The following is a 5,595-nucleotide window of genomic DNA, read 5'->3' on the forward strand; positions in this document are numbered from 1 at the left end:
ATATCAGACAACTGATATCCGATATCGGGAAGAAAACAGGGACGGTGCCAGATATTGGATATCAGATATCGGTCTATATCCGTCTCTGAAGGGTAGATGGATATCGGTAATGGATACCGTAGATATAGGGACGCGACGAATGTCGGATGCTGGATATCGGTTTCGATATCCGGATATTGGAAACAGATTTTCGGATATTTTTTTCCGAATCCGTCGCAATCAAATATGGTAGATTTTGAAAATATTTAAAGGCTTAAAGTTGCTCCAGCCGTCTTATATGTAAATCCTTCTTATGATTTGCGCGCACCAAGGAATGCTACTTGTAGAAATTATTAGAGAAATGCCCCTATGACTTTATATTGTCGAAATTTGTACAAGGGAACTTTATGAAAACAAAAGTTCATACATTAAGCCCACATAAACAATTATTTTGATCCTTAATCGAGCAACAAATAACCTATAGTTTTACGGGGACTAACCAAGTAAGGAATATGTAAAATATTTATCTCAAAGGTTGAAAAGAAACTACAAGCTTATTTGGTTCTTTAACATAGTTTATTGGTTTATATATTTAACATTTATATTATTAAATTAAGTACAAATATGAAATATGTAAATGACTAACTGGGTAAGTGTAAATTTATAATGTTCGAAAATTCAAGAAATTTTTATGAAAATGTTGCAAAACTATTAACAAAATTGACCCCCACTTTTTGGTTCTTTAACATGGTTTATATACCTAATATTTATATTAGTGAATTAAGTTCAAAGTTGAAATATGTATATTACTAATTGGGTAAGTGTAAAGCTATAATGTTGGAAAATCCAAGAAATGTTTATGAGAATGTTGCAAAATTTTAACAAAATTGACCCCCAATTGTTGGTTCTTTAACATGGTTTCTATACCTAATATTTAGATTAGTGAATTAAGTGCAAAGTTGAAATATGTAATTTACTAATTGGGTAAGTGTAAAGTTATAATATTGGAAAATTCAAGAAATTTTGATCAAAATATTGCAAAACTTTTAACAAAATTGACACCCACTTTTTGGCTATTTAACATGGTTTCTATACCTAATATTTATATTAGTGAATTCAATGCAAAGTTGAAATATGTAATTTACTAATTGGGTAAGTGTAAAGTTATAATGTTGGAAATTTCAAGAAACTTTATGAAAATGTTGCAAAAATTTTAACAAAATTGACCCCCACTTTTTTGTGCTTTAACATGGTTTATATACCTAATATTTATATTCGTGAATTAAGTGCAAAGTTGAAATATGTAATTTACTAACTGGATGAGTGTAAATTTATAATGTTGGAAAATTCATGAATTTTTTTATGAAAATGTTGCAAAATTTTTAACAAAATTGACCCCCAATTGTTGGTTCTTTAACATGGTTTATATACCTAATATTTATATTAGTGAATTAAGTGCAAAGTTGAAATATGTAATTTACTAACTGGATAAGTGTAAATTTATAATGTTGGAAAACTCAAGAATTTTTTTTATGAAAATGTTGCAAAAATTTTAACAAAATTGACCCCCACTTTCTGGTTATTTAGCATGGTTTATAAACCTAATATTTATATTAGTGAATTAAGTGCAAAGTTGAAATATGTAATTTACTAATTGGTAAGTGTAATGTTATAATGTTGGAAAATTCAAGAAAGTTTTATGAAAATGTTGCAAAACTTTTAACAAAATTGACCCCCAATTGTTGGTTATTTAGCATGGTTTATAAACCTAATATTTATATTAGTGAATTAAGTGCAAAGTTGAAATATGTATATTACTAATTGGGTAGGTGTAAATTTATAATGTTGGAAATTTCAAGAAATGTTTATGAAAATATTGCAAAAAATTTTAAAAAAATTGACCCCCACGTTTTGGTTATTTAACATGCTTTATATACCTAATATATATATTAGTGAATTAAGTGCAAAGTTGAAATATGTAATTTACTAACTGGGTAAGTGTAAATTTATAATGTTGGAAATTTCAAGAACGTTTTATGAAAATGTTGCAAAACTTTTAACAAAATTGACCCCCACTTTTTGGTTATTTACCATAGTTTATATACCTAATATTTATATTAGTGAATAAAGTGCAAAGTTGAAATATGTATATTACTAATTGGGTAAGTGTAAAGTTATAATGTTGGAAATTTCAAGAAAGTTTTATGAAAATACTGCAAAAATTTTAAAAAAATTGACCCCCACTTTATGGTGCTTTAACATGGTTTATATACCTAATATTTATATTCGTGAATTAAGTGCAAAGTTGAAATATGTAATTTACTAACTGGGTAAGTGTAAATTTATAATATTGGAAAATTCAAGAATTGTTTTATGAAAATGTTGCAAAACGTTTAACAAAATTGACCCCCACTTTATGGTTCTTTAACATGGTTTATATACCTAATATTTATATTAGTAAATTAAGTGCAAAGTGAAATATGTATATTACTAATTGGGTAGGTGTAAATTTATAATGTCGGAAAATTCAAGAACGTTTAATGAAAATGTTGCAAAACTTTTAACAAAATTGACCCCCATTTTTTGGTTATTTAGCATAGTTTATATACCTAATATTTATATTAGTGAATAAAGTGCAAAGTTGAAATATGTATATTACTAATTGGGTAAGTGTAAAGTTATAATATTGGAAAATTCAAGAAATTTTGATCAAAATATTGCAAAAATTTTAACAAAATTGACACCCACTTTTTGGTTATTTAACATGGTTTCTATACCTAATATTTATATTATTGAATTCAGTGCAAAGTTGAAATATGTAATTTACTAATTGGGTAAGTGTAAAGTTATAATGTTGGAAATTTCAAGAAACTTTATGAAAATGTTGCAAAAATTTTAACAAAATTGACCCCCACTTTTTTGTGCTTTAATATTGTTTATATACCTAATATTTATATTCGTGAATTAAGTGCAAAGTTGAAATATGTAATTTACTAACTGGATGAGTGTAAATTTATAATGTTGGAAAATTCATGAATTTTTTTATGAAAATATTGCAAAATTTTTAACAAAATTGACCCCCAATTGTTGGTTCTTTAACATGGTTTATATACCTAATATTTATATTAGTGAATTAAGTGCAAAGTTGAAATATGTATATTCCTAAATGGGTAGGTGTAAATTTATAATGTTGGAAATTTCAAGAAATGTTTATGAAAATCTTGCAAAAAATTTTAACAAAATTGACCCCCACTTTTTGGTTATTTAACAAGGTTTCTATACCTAATATATATATTAGTGAATTAAGTGCAAAGTTGAAATATGTAATTTACTAACTGGGTAAGTGTAAATTTATAATGTTGGAAAATTCAAGAATGTTTTAATGAAAATGTTGCAAAAATTTTAACAAAATTGACCCCCAATTTTTGGTTCTTTAACATGGTTTATATACCTAATATTTATATTAGTGAATTAAGTGCAAAGTTGAAATATGTAATTTACTAACTGTGTAAGTGTAAATTGATAATGTTGGAAAATTCAAGAAATTTTTTTGAAAATGTTGCAAGAATTTTAACAAAATTGACCCCCACTTTTTGGTTCTTTTACATTGTTTGTATACCTAATATTTATATTAGTGAATTAAGTGCAAAGTGAATTATGTATATTACTAATTGGGTAGGTGTAAATTTATAATGTTGGAAAATTCAAGAAATTTGATGAAAATATTGCAAAAATTTTAACAAAATTGACCCCCATTTTTTGGTTCTTTAACATGGTTTCTATACCTAATATTTATATTAGTGAATTTAGTGCAAAGTTGAAATATGTAATTTACTAATTGGGTAAGTGTAAAGTTATAATGTTGGAAATTTGAAGAAAGTTATATGAAAATACTGCAAAAATTTTAACAAAATTGACCCCCACTTTATGGTGCTTTAACATGGTTTATATACCTAATATTTATATTAGTGAATGAAGTGCAAAGTTCAAATATGTAATTTACTAATTTGGTTTAGTGTAAATTTTTAACAAAATGTAAGAAATAAATAGGAAATTGTTGCAAAGTTTTTAACAAAAGATGCCTTCTGTAATATGTACTCGTCAAAATACGCCCTTTGACTGAGAATTTCCCCACGACTTTGTCAAAGGTTTGTGCTTACTTGGCCATCACCTGCATAGCGAAAGATAAAAAATAAAAACTGATGATTTCGTAAAATATGCATAAAATGTAGTCAATGGAGGTGATGTGTAGCTCAAGCACATGTGACTACCCATCTTGTCCATCCTCGCCATCTGAATCCAACTCCACATCAATGTACCATTGCTTATTGTCCGCACGCAGCCAACACTTCACAGTGGCGAGTGCTTCGATGCTTATTGGCGACAAACGTGATCTGTTGTACGTGACAATAGCGTTGCCCACTGAGAACATGCGCTCAGCAAGAGCACTTGTTGCACATACGGACAACAACTCCCTTGTAATGGAAGCAAGTACGGGGAAGCGTTTCGCCCCCAAGATAGTGGGGTGAACACTCCTTCATTAGGCACAACCTCTGTTAGGTATTGGTTGAACTCGTCCCACGCCGACCTCGTTGACGCACGTGCCGGTTGGACTTTTCGCATAATGCCGCGCCAGTGATTGCCTCATTCACCCACAAGATTTTTGCATATTGTTCTAGCTTGCGTTGCATCGCCTTACACGCTTGCGCCAGGTTGGAACAATCTCCTTCATGCAACTGTCGTACGCATGTGAAGAAAGTGCCCTCTTCGATTTGCTGGTCCACTTCCTCCATGCGTTCTTTGAGGCTGTATATGAAAAATAATACATCACATATGGTTGGCGACACTATCTTGCAAACATGATCGGTGGATACACAAACAGTCCAAGGATGCGATAAAATTCTTTCGCCAACTTCCACTCGTCCTTCGACATATTTGTCGCCTTCCCCTTCCGGCCAAAAGTCTTCGACACTTCATCAATTACATCATGTTTCTTCACGGCGGCGGATAACATAGCTTAAGTGTTGTTCCATCGGGCCGTATAGTCCAAAACGACCATGTTAGAGTCCTCGACTTCGGGGTCATCTTCACATGCCTTTGCATACTCCTCTCTCCGTTGCGTAGAGCTCTGAAACGTGGAGCTTTGCATACTTCACTAGTGTCTGCACCTTTGCAACTGCATCACCCAAACATAACAGCTGGCGTGCTCCGTCATTGTCATCAAATGCTGAGAATATATCTCCAAGATCGTTGTCCTCATCGTTATCGTACTGGTGTGCTGTCCTGGTCACGTTGCCTTCTTCGGGCTCTAAAACGTGGGCCGAAGGAATGCCAAAGTTTTTTATTGCCACTTGCATGAGAATGTTCAGAATGTGTGCAACGCATGGGACATGCCTTCTCGGCGCTAAACGTCGGGTTGGCGCTCTTTATCTTTTTCGTCATCAATGACAACATCTTTTTATTCGCCAAGGCATTGTCAGTAGTCACAACGTAAACCTACATAAATACTGGTCATGTGTAAAATCACATGTTTAATTAATAAGATAAGTTTGATGCTGAATGATGACATTTGGTCGCAGACAGAATTCTTCTAGGACTTGGAGAATGATGGACACA

This window comes from Wolffia australiana, chromosome 14 (assembly GCF_029677425.1).
Source record: "Wolffia australiana isolate 7733 chromosome 14, ASM2967742v1".
In the NCBI taxonomy this organism is placed as follows: Eukaryota; Viridiplantae; Streptophyta; class Magnoliopsida; order Alismatales; family Araceae; genus Wolffia; species Wolffia australiana.